Genomic DNA, 18,354 nt, shown 5'->3' on the forward strand with positions numbered 1-18,354 from the left:
TTTGCTGCGAAACAAGCAGATACGCGGCCTATTCTCTGCTCCTACAACATTACAAAATTTTATCCTCATTTTCTGAATCCAGAGGTTACAGTCGATTAAGGTAATCAAAGTTATTTTTTCTTCAGTAGGTACATTCTTTCTGAATCCCCGTCTTTATGAGTATGAGTAAATAGTTAGCAACTAAGAAACCTACATGTTTGAATGAGGTTCAACTGTATCCAACATAATGTCTGTAGTTATAGCTGAGCGAAAAATGAACTGTTTATGCTCCCTTTTTAGAAGATTTCTCTATTAAACTTCTTATCATGCTGCGTGGTAACGTCAAGAGAAACAAAGAGAAAAATAAAGCGAAATACTCACTCGTTGGTGGTTGCGATGTTGTTGATATGGTTTTCGAAGTTGTTGCTAACAAAAAAAACCAAGAGTCAGGCCTTTTCAGCTATTTTTTGTCACCAAACTGCGAAATCTTCCGCTTCCAGAAGATCACGCTAATTACAGCGCCATCAGCAATTCTATATATCAATGCTAAGAGGGAATTGCATGTGTAGACTAGTAAATATACTAATGAATCGTTTAGCGGCCATCGATTTAGGAAAAAGTCAGTGCCTTTCCACTCTGTGAAGGAGGAAGGCCAGCAAAGCTGTGGTGCCGAGCGTAAACGTGAGCGAGAAGATGCTTTTACCGTGTCACAGTTAAGGAGTGCACGAAGTAATACACGCTTCATGATTGAATATAACAGTGCAATACGCGACGAGGGACACTGAAGAAAATGCACAACACGCGCGCTGTTCCATCAGGAATATGTACCAACTCCCACAACTTTCAATCTTGTTTCAATACACGCTTGTTTGTAATTTGCGATTCGGCATATTTCATGGGTAATTACTCTAATATAACTTTGAAAAACTGGAGATTTATTCTGGTGAACAAACATAGAAGCCTATGTATTGACCACAAACGAGAACTCCACAAAATTTACAACTTCACTGAACTATGATTTTTCAAAAGTGAATAAATCTCGGCGTAATGTTATAATCGTCGTAGCTTGAAGGAGTCGTGTGATTGCCATACACCTTGTTTTGGAATAGCTGCAAAAAAACAAGAGTTACAGCCACTTTCTATAATAATTTTCCTTCCACAGATGGACGTGCTTCCTTGAGCAACACATCAGTGTTTCAATGACGTCTACCAAGAGCAAGTTTACAACGTTGTAGTAAAAGTCGGCTTCTCCTCTAAACAGAAACGCATTGATAAAAGAAATTCATCTGCGGAAATATACGACGTCCTTTGTTAAATGTACATACCCTAGGACATGTTTTTATTGTTTATGTGTTTTTACACACTGCAAATGTCGCGAAGTTTTACTAGCCCGGGGGTTTGAGTGGGCGCCGCAACGTGGCGCTACGCTTGCTTGTGATTCTTGTAGACATCCCTACATTGCCGGAGACGATGTGCTTGGACCTAGCCTTAGAGAGCTTCGCTGTAAACTGCTTTCTAGAGTGAAGTCAGCCATTAAAGTCAGCGTGCATGGTTTCGTTGCACAAGGGTGGAAAATGATGAGGTGGGATTTGGAGGGAGATTGGATCAGAGGTTCTGTAGCGTGAAATTTTTAGACAGTGCAAAATTAGGTGCTGGATATTGGCGGGTATGAGGGATCCGCAGAATGGACATCGAGGCAGCCGAGATGGGGTGCACCATTTGCGGAACGTCTTCGGGGCTAGGCAAGCACTGGCACAATATTTCTTTACGAGAATTTCCGTTCGTCTTCAGAGCGGGGGCAGTGAGCAGAAAAAGCCGGTTGGAGTGCCGGCCTTCAAGTGGTATTTTTCTTTTTTGTACTTTAGAAGCTGTATGGCTGGCTGTATTGACTCGGGAGGAGGAGTCAAGTCGGTTAGGAGCAAAAACTAATAAACGCTTCATTTCAAATACGCTGGTGTGTCCTGCGCTGCGATTGATGTATCTGTGACGTCACGCCAGCCGAAGCCGCCGTAATCACCACTGCTGCTTCTCCTTCCCTACCTCTTAACCCTTCTCGCACAACGCTACATTAACCCGCTCTATCGCAATAAACGTGTCCTCTTGGCCCAGCCACTGCCCCGGCGTGTTCGTTTGAGTGGCGACGAGGGTGGGATGAGAATGGGGCGTTAATTCAATCCGCCATGACCGCTGCACCCACGGGAGAATACGCCATGAGACGAGCGACAAGTGGCCCGCTTAGCAGGTTCGGCTGGAAGCCTTCTTTGAGGGAAATGGCATCACGAAAGACAAAAAGAAGTGGGCCCTGCTGGTGACTGCACTGTCCACCCACACCGTCTACGTACTGAGCGGACGCTGTGCTCCGGATAAGGTGAATGAACTTTCGTACTCGCAAGTGCTAGCCTTGTTAAGCAGCACTTTTCGCCGCAACTGAACGAGATAGCACAGTCTTAAAAATTCTTCACCCGCAACCAGCGCCGTGGTACACGCCTTGTCGTCGCGGAGGAAGACACGGGCACCGACGGTTTGTTCGCGCTGGAAGCAGTGAACAGTAATATCGGCCAAATCGGCATTACGCAACCCATCGTGCGCTCCTTGGATTGCGCTGGGGTACCATTTGACATGCAGGTCGACACAGGCTCACCGGTTTCAGTTATCACGTGGCCAACATATGAACGGAACAAAGCAGTGTGGCCCAAGCTGCGTGGTTCGCCATTGAAACTGACCTGCTTCCTGGGACAGCTTACAGTGCGGGTACAACTGAAGCTCAAGGTTTCGGGCGGAAACAGGTCGACGGTTGGATCTTTGCAAGTAATTGGTTGCTCCGGCCCCAACCTCTGCGGACGTGACCTGATTCAAGCGTTCCACATGCTCGATGCACCGGTCATGAACGTGAACACGCCAGGTGAGAAACTGCCGTTATTCGTGGCTGACGACATTAACGTGGACCGGTTGCTAGCCGAATTCTCTGATGTGTTCGCGCTAGGTTTAGGGCTCATAAAAGGGCCTCCGGTACACTTCGAGACGCGAGAAAACGTGGTGCCAAAATTTTGGAAAGCTCGGGAAGTTCCTTATGCTTTTCGCCCAAAGGTCGACGCTGAACTGGACCGCCTTTCGGACGCGGGTATTATTGTCCCGGTGCCTCATTCGAAGTGGGCCGCGCCAGTAGTACAGGTAGCAAAACGGAATTGCTGCATCTGCTTTTGCGGCGATTTTAAACTAACGGTAAACAAAGCCTGTCACACTGAGCATATCCGTTGCCACGGGTGGAGGGTATCCTGGCGACATTGAACGGCGGTAAAGTTTTTACCACGATAGACTTACGGGAGGCGTAGAACCAGCTTCCATTGGATGAGGAAGCCATGCTACTCACGACCATAAACACGCTTAAGGGACTGTTCAGCTTCACTCGCCTGCCTTCAGGAGTGGCGTCCGTGCCGGCCGTGTTTCAACGTCGTGTGGAGACCATTTTGCAGCGGCTTTCGGGTGTTCAAGTCTACCTAGATGACGTCATCGTGGCGCAGAAACGCAATGACTGCACTACACAGCGCACAGTATTGAAGCGTTTCCAGGAATATGGCCTGCGCTTGAACGCAGACAAGTGCTAGTTCCGCCAACCAGAGGTGGATTTTTTGGGACATTGAATCAGCGCTCGAGGTCTTCAACCAAAAACGGAGAACATAGATGCCATCCTGGAGGTTCAGGCCCCGCGGAATCCAGCAGAATCGGGGTCCTACCTTGGAATGGTCACGTACTACCAGAAGTTTCTCCCCAACGCATCGACCGCCATGGCGCCCTTATATCAACTACTCCGGAAGGCAGCTAAGTGGAAGTGGGGTACCCCTCAAAAACAGACATTCAGCAAGGTGAAAGACCTTCTCAAATTCGCAGATTTTCTGTCGCATTTTGACCCACATAGGCCGCTAGTCCTGGAATGCGATGCCTCCCCGGACGGAATCGGCGCAGTGCTTTCACACGATGTCGGGGGCGGGGTACATCGGCCCATAGGGTTCCGTTCTCGGTTATTGATGGAAGCTTAGAAAAATTACTCGTAGCTGGAGCGTGGAGCCTTAGCACTTGTGTTTGGTGCATCGAAATTCCGACAATACTTACTGGCAATACTTTCACATTGATGACGGAACATAAGCCGCTTGATAGACTTTTTATCCAGACAGGCCAGTACCCGTGATGGCCGCTGCGCGAATCCAGCGATGTGCCCTGCTGCTCAGCGAATACGATTACGTCATCAAACACCAGCCCGGGAAAGACAACGTTCCAGAAGTTGCCCTCAGCCGGCTCCCCACGTCAGCAACTTTCCAGCCACAGACGCAGGAAGAAACTGGGGACGTGAGTATGTCCTGCTCACGGAAACCCTCAATGATGGTGTCATGTCCGCGAAGCAACTGAGCACTCTCACGGAACGCGGTGACGATTAAGCGAAGGTGCAAAAATGGGTGCAGGCGGGGTGGCCAAGAAATTTGGGGCCTGAGGACCAGCACTTGATGCCATACTTCAATCGGAAGGCTGAGATAACGGGAAGTTAAGGGCTTTTCTACTGGGGCCATCGAGTGATCGTCCCTAAGAGTGCCCGATCAGTGATGTTACGTCTGCTGCATGATACTCAAGGAATTTGCTCAATGAAGCGGCTAGGGCGCTCCTTGATGTGGTACCCACCGATCGATAATGACCTTGACCACATGGTTAAGTCCTGCCCCAGTTGCATCCCAGCTGCTCCCATGCCCCCCAAGAAACCCCTGTTCCATGGCCGGAGACGGATGAGCGTTGGTCGAGGCTGCATATCGATTTTGCGGGGCCGATCGATGGTCACATGCTACTGATTGTGTTGGATTCACACAGTAAGTGGATGGAAGGGATACCCATGAAGAGTTCTACCACGCACGCCACCATAGAGGCTCTGCGCACCTTGTTCAGTACATTCGGGTTTCCCCGGACACTGGTTCCGATAATGTCCCACAGTTTACGAGTTGGGAATTTCACAATATAATGAAGCTGAATAACATAGTACACCTCCGAACAGCACTGTATCACCCCCAGTACAATGGGCTCGCGGAGAGGGCAGTTCGTACTCTCAAGTTTTCTTTGAAGAAGAATATGCAGGGGTCACTGAAAACCCGCCTGACGAGGATTCTGATGGGGTACCGCAGGACGCCGCAGGCCGCGTGCCGGACACCAGCGCAACTCCTAATGGGCTACGATCTTCGCTCCGGGCTGGACAACGCAATGTCCGTTCCGCCGTCGCCAGCTGACCATCCCTCCCTCGATGTGTGGCAGCCCGGTGAGCCAGCCTGGGTGAGGAACTTCGGGCGAGGCGAGCAGTGGACTCCAGCCAGCATCACACCGACAGACGAAGCCCGCCTAGTCAATGCCGATGGTCCGGAGGGGGGAAACATTCGGCGCCACAGCGACCAGTTGAAGCCACTGGAGTTGGAGCACGACCAGGGAGAAGCCAGTGACTCCAGGTACCGGGAAACTGCCGGCGGGACCCTAGCACGTGGAACACAGAGGCGAGTGCCAACAAGCAACGAGATCGCCGGGAGCACCTCAACTCCGGTGTTGCGTCGGTCGGGCGGCAACGCAAACCGCCAGACCGTTACTCACCGTAGGGGGAGCGAAATGATGTATCTGGGACGTCACGCCAGCCGAAGGCGCTGTTATCACCACTGCTGCTTCTCCTTCCCTCCCTCTTAACCCCTCTCGCACAACGCTACATTAACCTGCGCTATAGCAATAAACGTTTTGTCTTGGCCCAGCCACTGCCCCGGCGTATTCGTTTCAGCGATGGGAATCTACACACTAGCCATTGTAAGAAGGCGAAACGTGAAGCAATGCCCGCAGCCCTCGCTACAATGTACACCGGATATCTCTGCTGAAGACACGGTGCCGCCACCTGGCAGTAGCCTGTGGTGCTCGAAGCAGTTTTTTCCTGGGCCAGTGCCAGATGGCGCCACCAGTATCGCTTCGGTGGTCGCTTCGGAAGTGAAGAGAAAATGACGTTGCCAGATCACCTGGTTTTCCACCCCTCAACGACAATGGCAGCTGTAATGAATTGCCAAACGAAGATGCGGAAACATGCACTGAAAACGGAACATAAAGAGGCGAGGACTGATATAGCGAGGGTTGCGAAGACACTTGCTGCGAAACAAGCAGATACGCGGCCTATTCTTTGGTCCGACAAAATTACGAAATTTTACGCTCCTTTTCTCAATCGAGATTTTACAGTCGATTAACGTAATTGAAGGGTTTTTTTTTTACTTTTATATGCAACCCATCTAATGCTCGCCCCTCTGTCCTTCCTGCGTCTTGCCGGCGTTGTCCGCACAGCTGCACCTCTCCTCCTCTCCTCTCTCCGATAGCGAAAACTCCCTCCCTGCTCTCCTGTCCTTCGGCCGCGGTGAATATAAACCGGCATGCCGCGCTCCGGCTCTCAGTCGACGTTCGTCCACCCACCTCCCCTTCGCGTGGGAATCCGTGCTATAAGCGTAATAAATACGATGGAAAACGCCAATGGAACCCCCCATGAGATGCGTTGCATCACACAAGGGTTCCGGCGAGGGGAGGTGGGTGTAATTTCTTTCTGAATCCCCGTCTTTATGAGTATCAGTGAATAGTTAGCAACTAAACAAGCCTACATCCTTAGATAAGGTTCAACTGTATCCAACTTAATGTCTTTATTAATAGCTCTGCGCAAAATGACAACTGTTCGTAATTTTCCCGTCTTAGAAGTTTGCTCTATTACACTTCTTATCTTCCTGTTTGGTAACGTGAAGACAAACAAACAGAAAAATAAAGCGAAACACTGACTCTTCGGTTGTTGCGATGTTGATGCGGTTTTGGAAACGGTTGCTAACAAAGAAACGCGAAAAGAGTAAGGACTTTTCAGCTATTTTTTGTAGCAAAAAACTGCGAACTCCGGCTTCCAGAGGATCAGGCTAATTACGGTACCATCATCAATTCTATATATCGCCGCGAATCACGTATAGGCTTGTTTATTTATTGGTTGTTTTTACTGCCGGCCCACGCACGACTTTGTTATCTGCGTTCCAAACTAAGCGCGTCTTCCATTCTTTACTTCTACGCCGTACGGGCTCTCACATTCAGATCAGCAGACTGTTTCGCCCTAACGTCACTAGCCCAGAATAATCTTCTGTGATCTACAATGTTCTCTATGTGAATCGACGGTTCCAGAAACACTTGCGGCGAAAGATAAAAGCCTTCAGAGCAGACGCCGCGGCATTCGATCTCCGACGCTCACTTGCGTACGTCACTTTTGTGACTGCTGCTTCACCGCACGTGTAATATTTGAGTTGTTAGGGGAGCACAAGTTCGCTCCAATAAACTTGTTTTTTTTTCTTGAACACAACTGCGTCGTCTTTGGCTTCGTGACAACTGTTGGAGGGGCTGGGTACATGCACCCTCAACCCTCTTCAAGTCGCCAAGCAAGCCCTACTCGTTCCAGCCGCCGACAGCAAGGCCTAGAGCCGGAGTTTGGACTACTGCCAGATAAATTGAAGGCGGAAGATGTCACGACCATTTCCATGAACAACGCATCCACAATGAACAACACATCGAGCCATCCTGTAGTTCTGCAGCAACCACGGGAACCACCATCATTTCATGGATCACCCACGAAAGATCCTCAGGACTGGTTGGAAAAAGTGGAGAATGTTCGAATCTTTATTAGGTGGGATGACGAAGAAACGTTTCGGCATGCCTTCTTCTCTTTGGAGGGTGCGGCTGGAACGTGGTTCGAGAACCATGAAAGCTTTTGACTAATTGGACTCTCTTCAAGAGCGAGTTCCTTAAAACGTTCGTCACCGTCGTGCGAAAGGAACGAGCCGACTTTTGATGGAAACACGCTCACAACACCCCAACAAAGGGTAGTGATCTTTGTTGAGGAGATGAAGAGGTAGTTTCGACGTGCGTATCAGGAGATGACAGAAGGAAAGAAACTTAGGTTTCTCATGCGAGGTGTAAAGCAGGAGCTTTTTGCTTGCCTTGTCCGCAACGCTCCAATTACGGTGGCCGAATTCGCGTCCGTGGCAGTCGCGATGGAGAAGACGCTGGAAGTTCGAACGAGGCAGTACGATCGCCCGGTCAACGCGCTGGTTTCCGAGACTATCGGTGCCGGGGCTACAAGCTCCGACACACTGCGCGAGACCATGCGAGCAGTGGTCAGGGAGGAGCTTCGGAAGCTTTTTCCAACGACGCCGCAACCTCAAGTGGCTTCCCTGACTGACGTCATCGGTGAACAGGTTCAACACGCTTTGGGCACATCTATGTCATCCCAGACACCCCGTGAGCCACAGGCAATGACCTAATCCGCGGTTGTTCGGCGACTCCGCCCTGCTCCAACACGTCTACAAGGAGCTCCGACGTACCGCCGTCCACTCTCGCTGGCGCCCCACTGTCGCCGCCGTCCAACGCACCGCCGTCCACAGCCCAAAACCAGACGCCGAGGAAGACCGACGTTTGGCGAACCGCCAATAATCATCCGCTGTGCTGCCACTGAATAGGCCGATCACATCTATCGTCGTTGCCCACAGATGAGACTCGGACTGCGTGCTTCTCTGTCGACGGACCTCACCCTCTCCCTGGGCAACGACCACGTGAGATCGACAACTACCTTTCCCAAACCAGCCGTGGCAGAGCCTGTTTCAACCGTTGGCTGTCGCCCTACCCATACGAGTCGCCGAACCGCCGTACCAATGCTGAGTTCACACTTGGAAGGTCCCCAGCCCATGCAGGAGAACTAAAATCAGACTTCGGGAGGTAAAGTTGCACAACGGCGGAAAAAAGAAAACCCTCCAACGACGCAGCGACTAGCGGAAGACCATGATTCACGACATTCCCCGACCCTGACGACCCAATTTAACCCTGACGTGACTCCCGACCACGACTACAGCAAAACAGGGCGACGCGCATCCGACATGACCTAACCTGCCGATGAGAATACAAGGAAGGCCACGACGCACAGTGCAGTCCATCCGTCAACACGCAGAAGCCGAGATACGACACCACGACGCACCCGGAACTCAAAGAAGGCCGCGTCCGACGTTCAGCTGTCCATCGACACTTTGAAGTAGTCGCCCTCATAGACACGGGAGCCGACTACTCAGTCATGAGCGGACCTTTTGCGACTAAACTGAAGAAAGTTATGAACAGTTCGGACGGTCCGCACATTCGCACAGCAGGAGACCACCTCGTGACGCCAAGTGGAACGCGCACATCGCGCGTCACCATAGACGGCACAACGTACCCTGCGGTGTTCGTCATTTTGCCTAACTGGTCCCGCGACGGAATTCTTGGAATGGACTTTTTGACGTTCAACGGTGGAATAATTGATCTACATACCAAGTCAATTCCTTTTTTCCTTCGATCACTCCATGACGCCGGAACCGAACCCCGAACACCGTGCTGCTTTAAGGATCGCCGATGACCATGTCACACTTCCACCCCGCGCAAGCTTGATGATTACCGTCTACTGTGAAGATGCTGTTCCTGACGTCGAAGCTATCGTAGAAAGTGATTAAAGGTTGCTCCTCGACCGCGGTGTCTCTGTTGCAAGAGGCATTGCGCGCTTTACGCAACGCCAATATTTTTTTGTTCACTAATTTCAGCGAGGAACACCGCATTTAAACAGAGGCGCTGCAATTGCGTTCCTCGAACAAACGCAAGAAGGAAGTCACGTGATCGCAATTGCCGACTTTAAACGCGCACCCGAGGATACCTTCAAGCTTCCAAATCCTTTCGACGTGAATCCGGCGTTACCGTAAGAAGAACGGAAGAAATTATTGGATTTGCTGCATCGCTACAGAGAGTGTTTTTCATCGAACTCAAAACTACCTCAGACACCTCTAGCGAAGCACAGAATAGTAACCGAAGATGGAGCCCGACCTACCCGACAGCCACCGTACCGCGTCTCGTCACACGAGCGGGAAGCCATCCGGACTCAAGTCGACGACAGGCTGAGCGACGACACTATACAACCATCGAAAAGCCCCTGGGCTGCACCGGTCGTACTCGTGAAGAAAAAAGACGTCACTTAAAGGTTTTGCGTTGAATACCCCAGACTGAACAAAATCACCAAAAAGGATGTGTACCCCCTCCCCCGAATCGACGACGACCTCGACCACCTCTGCCACGCGAAGTACTTATCATCGATGGATCTGAAGACCGGCCACTCGCGAATTGAAGTGGACGAGAAAGACCGAGAGAACACTGCCTTTATAACCCCGCAAGGCCTATGCGATTTCAAAGTGGTGCCGTTCCGTTTGTGCACAGCGCCAGCAACGTTTCAACGAGTCATGGACACGGTGCTAGCTGGCCTGAAGTGGCACACCTGCCTCGTATACCTCGACGATGTTGTGGTATTCTCCCAGACTTTCGACGAACACCTTGCAAGGTTGCAGTCTGTACTCGAGACCACCCGTACGTCGCGGTTAACGCTGAAGCCAGAAAAGTGCCGCTTTGCGTACGAGGAACTCAACTTTTTGGGCCATGTCGTCACCACCGCGGGAGTCCGCCCTGATCCGGTGAAAACTTCCGCCATCGCGAACTTCCGGAGACCGAAAGATAAGACGGGCGTGCGGACATTTCTCGGACTATGCGCATACTACAGACGCTTCGTCGCAAACTTCGCCTGCATTGCAGAGCCATTCACCCGCTTGACGAAAGATAGCACCCCTTTCAGCTGAGAAAATGCCCAAGAAGCAGCCTCCTGCGAGCTGCAAGAATGCCTGCAAAGCCCGACTGTGCTCCCGCATTTCGACGAAATCGCCTAAACATAAATGCACACGGACGCCAGTGATATAGGCTTGGGTGCCGTCCTCGTACAAAAGCAAAGCGGGTACGAGAAAGTAATCGCCTATGCCAGCCGTGGTCTGTCTAAGGAAAAAAGAAAATACTGAGCCTCTGAGAAAGTGTGCCTCGCGATTATATGGGCCATTTCGAAATTTCGCCCATACGTGTATGGAAGACCATTCAAGGTTTTAACAGACCACTATGCGCTGTGTTAGCTCGCCAATTTGAAGGACCCCTCTGGCCGTCTTGGTAGGTGGAGCTTTCGCCTCCAAGAATTCGACGTTACAGTAGTCTATAACTCCGGGAGGAAACACTCCGACGCATACTGCCTGTCACGCCCTCCCGTCGACCTACCACCACAAGACTCCCATGAAGAGAGCGCGTTCTTCGGAGTCGTGAGTGCGAGCGACCTGGCCGCAGAGCAGCGTGCCAACCGCGATCTACGCGTCATGATCGACTGCCTCAAACGATGCAACTTCGCCGTGCCCAGGGCCTTCAAACGGAACTTACTTGCATTCAGCCTGCAAAACTCTGTTCTCGTGAAGAATTTCAGCCCCGGAACGAGAGCGAATATCTTCGTGTCATCCCGGCAGATCTTCGTGACGAAATTTTGGAAGCGTGCAACGACGACCCATCTTCCGGACATTTCGGCACAGCTCACACAATTAGGAAAATCAAGATGAAGTACTTCTGGCCCCAACTTGCATCCGACGTCACCCACAACGTCCGGAGCTGCCGTGACTACCAGGTAAGAAAAACCAGACCGACAAGACCCGCCGGACTTCTGCAGCCAATCGGCGTCCCATCTAGGCCATTCCAACAGATTAGAATGGACCTTCTGGGCCCGTTCCCTGCATCCCGATCCGAGAACAAGTGGATTGTTGTAGCGACAGACTACATGACGCGCTACGCAGAGACCGCCGCTCTTCCGAGGGGGACTGCACAAGAAGTGGCAAAGTTCTTTATAAGCCAAGTTGTGCTGCGACATGGAGCCCCGGAAGTCCTAATCACAGACCGTGGAACGGCCTTTACAGCGGATCCGATGCAAGGGATATTATGCTACAGCAACACGGATCACCGAAGAACAACGGCGTATCACCCCCAAACGAACGGAACAACTGAACAACACAATCGCGGATATGCTGTCAGTGTACGTCGGCGTTGAACATAAGACTTTGGACGAAGTGCTCCCGTATGTCACCTTTGCGTACAACACGGCTATCCAGGAAACTACGCAGATGACGCCGTTCGAGCATGTCTACGGAAGACGGCCGACTACGATGCTCGACGCCAAGCTTCCGCACGTAGAAGACGACGACCTAAACGCCGACGTCCAAGGATACCTTCAGCGTGCAGAGGAGGCCCGCCAGCTGGCTCGAGTTTGTACAACGGACCAGCAGCTGCTGGATGCCGGGTGCTACAACCTCCGAAGCCGAGACGCCGAGTACCACCCTGGGGATCCTGTTTGGGTTTGGACTCCCATCCGTCGACGCAGACTAAGGGAGAAGCTTCTGCGACGGTATTTCGGACCCTATCAGATTCTACGACGTGTCGGCCAACTTACCTACGAGGTGATCCCCGATGGTGATTCCGGAACATCACGACGACGCATGCGGCCCGAAGTCGTCCACGTGGTTCGCTTAAAACCTTCCTATGCAAGATGACGGACTTTTTTTGTTGTCTGTTCGGGCTGTCTTTTATTTTAGAATCGGGTCGATGCGCTCTTAGAAGCGGGCGTGATGCCGCGAACCATGTATGGGTTTGTTTGTTCATTGTTTGGTTTTAATACCGGGCCACGCCCCGCTGTGTTATTTCCGTTCCAAACGAAGCGTGTCTTTCATTCTTCGCTTTTATGCCGCACGGGCTATCACATTCAGATAAGCAGACTGTTTCGCCCTAACGTCACTAGCCCAGAATAATCTTCTGTTATCTACAATGTTCTGGATGTGAATCGACGGTACCAGAAACACTTGCGCCGAAAGATCAAAATCTGCAGAGCAGACGCCGCCGCATTTGATCTCCGACGCTCGCTTGCGTACGTCACTTTGCTGACTGCTGCTTCGCCGCACGTGTATTATTTGAGTTGTTAAGGGGGCACAAGTTCGCTCCAATAAACTTGTTTTTTCTTGAAGACAAGTGCGTCGTCTTTGGCTTCGCGACAATATCATAGCTAAGAGATAAATGCATGTGTAGACTGATAAATATACTAAAGAAAATTTTCAGCGGCCATTGAGTTAAGCAAAAAGTCAGTGCCTTTCCACTCATTGATAGACGATGACCAGCAAAGCTGTGGTGCCGAGCGTAACATAACCGAGAAGATGCTTTGACCGTGTCGCAGTTAAGGAGTGCACCAAGCAATACACGCTTCATGATGGAATGTAACAGCGTAATAAGCGACCAGGGTCACAGAATAATATTCGCAACACGGGCGCTGTTCCATCACGAATAGGTACCAACTCGACCAACTTTCAATCATGTTGCAATACACGCTTGTTTGTAATTTGCGATTGAGCATACTTCCAGGTTAATTACCCGAATAAAGCTTTGATGAACTAGCGTTTTAATCTGGTGGACAAACACGGAGCTCTCCGTTCCCTACATTAAAATGCTTTGTATTGACAGCAGACTAGAACTTCACAAAATTTACAATTTTACTGCAACAAGTACTTTTAAAAAGTAAATGATACTCGGCGTAATGTTAGAGTCATCGTAGCTCGAAGGAGTCGTCTGACTGTCATATAAGTTGTTTTTTAATAGTTGAAATAAAACAAGAGTTAGAGCAACTTTCTATATTCACACAACCTCCACAGATGGACGTGCTTTGCTGTGCAACTCATTATTGTTGGAAAGACATCTTACAAAGACCAAGCTTACAACGGTGTCGTAAAAGACGGCTTTGCCTTCAAACACAAATGCATTGCAGGGAAGAAAATTATCCAGGGAAAATATACCACATCCTCTATTAAAACGTATATACCCTAGGTTGTGTGGTTTTTTTTTTTTTTACATACACTGAAATTGTGGCGCAGTTTTACAATCCCGGAGATTTGAGTCGGCGCTGCAACGTGGCACTACGCTCGCTTGCGATTCTTGTCTACATCGCTATGTTTTCGGAGACGATCTGCTGGAACCTAGCCATAGACAGCTTCGCTGTAAACCGCTTTCTAGCGAGGAAAGAGCAATTAAGTCAGCGTGGAGGGTTCCTTTGTACGAGGGTGGATGTATGACGAGGTGGCATTTGGAGGAGGATTGGAGGCTCTGTAGCGAGTAACATTCGGACAGTGCCAAATTATGTGCTGGATATTGGCGGTTGTGAGAGAGGCGCAGAACGGACGTCGAGGCGACAGAGATGGGGCGCACCATTTGTGGAGCGTCTCCGGGACTAGGCAAGCACTGGCAAAATATTTCTTTACAAAAATTTTCGCTGGTCTTGGCAGCGGAGGGCAGAGCGCAGAAAAAGCTGGTTGGAGTGAGGGCCTTGAAGTGGTCTTCGTTTCTTTTTTTACAGTAGAAGCTGTATGGCTGGCTGTAATGACTCGGGAGGAGCAGCCATCTTGGTTAGCAGCTAAAATTCAAGGGTGCTTCATTTTGAAGACGCTAGGGTCTCTTGCGCTGCGAAGGCAATCAAAACACTAGCTTTTGTAAGAAGGCGAAATGCGGAGCCACGCCCGCAGCCCTCCGGTACAATGTACCCCGGATATCTCAGCCGAAGATACGGTTCCGCCACCTGGCAGTAGTTTTGGGTGCACGAAGTTTTTTGCTTGGCCTGTGCCAGATGTCGCCAAGAGTGTCACTGCGGTGGCCGCTTAGGGGGTTAAGTGAAAATGGCGTTGCCACATCATGTGGTTTTCCACCCCAGAGCGACCATGGCGAGCGGTCACGAATTGCCAAGCGAAGGTGCGGAAACATGCACCGGAAACGGAAGGAAAAGAGGAGAGGACTTATGTAGCGAGGGTTCTGAAGTCTATAACCTTGCAAGCAGATACGCGTCCTATTCTTTGCACCTACAAATTTATGAAATTTGATGTTCATTTTCTGGGTCCGGCTGTTACAGTCGATTGAGGTTATTGAAGGTATATTTTCTTGAATAGCTACTTTCTTTCTGAATCCCCGTTTTTATGAGTATGAGTGAACAGTTAGAGACTAAACAAATCTACATGCTTAGATGAGGTTCAACTGCATCCAACCTAATGCCTTTAGTGATAGCAAAGCGAAAAATGATGAGTTATATAATGTTGCCTTCAGAAGTTTGCTCTATTACACTTCTTCTCTTCCTGCTTGGTAACGTGAAGAGAAACAGACAGACAAACAAAGCGAAATACACACTCTTTGGTTTTTGCGCTGTTGGTATACGGTTTTGGAAGCTGTTGCTAACAAGAAAAACACGAGAACAGTAAGGCCTTTTCAGCGATTTTCAGTCCCAAACCGCGAAATCTCCCGCTTCCCGAAGATCACGCGAAGTACGGTACCATAAGCAATTCTATACTTCATAGCAAAGAGATAAAAGCATGTGTATACTGGTAAATATACAAATTAATCGTTCCGTGGGGCATCTATTTAGGAAAAAAGACAGTTCCTTACCACTCTGTGAAGAAGGACGACCAGCAAAGGTGTGCTGCCGAGCGTAAACAACAGCGACAATATGCTTTGACCACGTCGTAGATAAGGAGTGCACGAACCAATACACGCTTCAGGATGGAATGTAACAGCACCATAATCGACGACGGACACAGAAGAAAATTCGCAAGACGGGTGCGATTCTATCAGGCTAGCGCAAGCGTTCTTAATATCAAGACTTACATATTCGGCACCGTATCTCAATCTGAACAAGACCCAGAAGACTACACTCGACACCGTCATCCAAAAGGCCACCAAGAAGGCCCTCGGCTTACCAATATACCCGTCAACCCAGCGCTTACAAGGCATGGGCGTACATAACATGGTTGACGAGCTCATCGAGGCACACCTATCCCGCCAGCATCTCCGCCTGAGCCAGAGAGAGAGAGAGAGAAACTTTATTGCGTGCCCGGCAGAGTGAATTAGGCCGTGGGGATCGGCCCCGATCCCGGGCGGGTCGAGCCCGTAATGGTTTGCGCCACCGCAGGTCCTTCCCGCTGTCGGGTCAGGGCTTCCTCCACCTGCCGGATGGCCTGAAGTTGTGTGTTGTAGTCTGAGGAGGTGATGGCTTCACGCACTTTTGGTGGCAATTCTTGTGCTTCAGAGTGTGTTTGTAGGTGAGTGCAATCGTTGAGGATGTGCGCTGTCGTAGCGGGGGCAGTCTTGCAGATGATGCAACGGTCGGTGTTGTATAGCGTTGGGCAGATGTATCTGGCGAGCACGGGTGTCAGGATTGAGTCCGTCTGTAGCTGGTGGTATAGCACGCCTTCGCGGCGCGTTAGTTGCGGGTGTGGGGCAGGGAGTCGCTGCCTGTTGTGGCGGTACCATCTCAGGATGTCTCCGTACGTCTCCAGTGGTACTGTTTTGCTCTCTTCGGCTCGCAGTTGGCTGTTCCGATTGCGGTCCGAGTGTTGGCTGGTGTGCGTCGCGCGGTACGTAAGCCCTCGCGCTGCGCGGTCAGCCTCCTCGTTCTGGTTACGGATCCGCCCCTCCGGGTCGAACGGTCCTACGTGTGCAGGATACTAACTGATAAAGATCGGGTGCTGGCGGGTTTGACAAAATTCTCTGCAGCGCGGTGCTTGACAAGATAGGATGGCGCAAAAAACAGGCAACAATCAAGACCACTATACCAACAGAATGGACGAGGACCTTAAAGACCAAGCCCCTACCCCGGAACATGGCCCCGGGCAAGGACGACGGTAGGAGGCAGGCTCGAGCCAAAGCAGTGTCCCAGCAACTACAACAAGAAAATGGAGTGCTCTACGTAGACGCCTCTCTTGTGAAAGGAAGCAATCGCGCAGCTGATCAACAGCGTGGCGGTAAAGACTAAGGAGCCCACGACAGCGGAGGAAGTAGCCATAGCCCTGGCGCTCGTTCAACCGGGCGTCGGGGTGGTGGTCACTGACTCAAAGAGAGCCTACAGTGGTTTCAGAAAGGGGGTGATCTCCTCCGAGGCAGCCACAATACTATCGAAAAAGAGGGCACGGGGCCGAGCCGTAGCGCTCACATGGGTGCCTGCCCATACAAAGGTAGCCGGCAACGTCATCGCTGACTACCACGCCCGAGCAATGACCCTCCGGGCAGGGCAGGACACGGACACCCCAACTCCGGCACTCACATATAAAGAAATTACGAACGAATACAAAGACGAGCGGCGTACCCTCCCCGAGCCAAACCGCACACTGACCAGGGAGCAAAAGACAATACTCAGGCGCATCCAGGCGGGGTCACTAGCCCACCCCGTCCTGTTGCATACATTTTACCCTGAACACGAGGGGGACCGCTGCCCATTCTGTAAAACAAACAGCGGCACGCTCGCACACATACTGGCGGAGTGCACTGAACTCAAAGCCCATACCCCCCCCCCCCACCCTCCCTCCACCTTCCCTACCCCACTCCAGGAGCGATGGGAGACCTTGCGGTCCAGCCCCGCCCTGCCGACCCAGCTCGCGCTGACGGCCAGGGGCCAGGAGCTGCTGGCCCGATACGGTTCTCGCGACCTGGGAACGGGTCCGTCTGGCATCTGAAAACGCCTCGAGCTCAAATAAAGTTACTACTACTACTACTACTACTATCATGAACCGTACCAATTCACCCAAATTTTCATCTTTTTGCAATACACGCTTGTTTTTAATTTGCAATTGAGCATACTTTTCTCTGGTTAATCAAATGAACGAAAATTTGAAGAACTAGAGTTTTATTCTGGTGGACTGACATGGGGCTATCCATTTCCCTCCCGTAGAAGCCCGTACATTGACAGGAGACGAGAATTCTACAAGATTTGCCACTTCACTGTGAGGCTGTAATTTAGAAAAGTAAATAAAAATCGGCGTAATGTTAGAGTCGTCTTCCCTTGAAGGAGTCGTTTCATTGTCATATAGCTTGTATTGAAATAGTTGCATTAAAACAAGGGTTACAGCCACTTTCTATAATCATAGTCCCTCCACAGAAGGACGTGCTTCGCTGTGCAACACATCAGTGTGGATAAACACATCTCACAAAGACCAAGCTTACATTGATGTCGTAAAAGTAGGCTTCGCCTCAAAACACGAATGCATTGCTGGAAGAAATTTATCCAGGGAAAATTTACGACGTCCTTTAATAAAATGGAGAGAATTAGGACATTTTTTAATTTTTTATGAGTTTTTACATACGTAAAAATGTATCGCAGTTTTGCAATCCCGGGGATTTGAGTGGGCGCCGCAACGTGGCGCTACGCTCGCTTGCGATTCTTGTCTACATCACTATGTTGCCGGAGACGACCTGCTGGAACCTAGCCATAGACAGCTTTGCTGTATAATTTATCGCCCTTACCACTCTGTAAAGAAAGATTACAAGCTGACTTACGCGCAGTGAAATGAGTACGCGGAACAATGCGCGTTTATTTTGTTCTTCAAAATTGAGCACTCGTCTCGGCTTAGTAGCTGATTTAAACTTGGA

General features: G+C 50.5%; 1 pseudogene; it reads left to right on the forward strand.

Annotated features, from left to right (window-relative positions):
• LOC144148564 (uncharacterized) overlaps positions 1 to 17,441 on the forward strand; it is a 31,187-nt pseudogene extending 13,746 nt beyond the window's left edge.
• Positions 17,442 to 18,354: the final 913 nt, after the last annotated feature.

Source organism: Haemaphysalis longicornis, unplaced genomic scaffold (genome assembly GCF_048455015.1).
Source record: "Haemaphysalis longicornis isolate Haplotype H1 unplaced genomic scaffold, Haemaphysalis longicornis Haplotype H1 scaffold_8, whole genome shotgun sequence".
NCBI lineage: Eukaryota > Metazoa > Arthropoda > Arachnida > Ixodida > Ixodidae > Haemaphysalis > Haemaphysalis longicornis.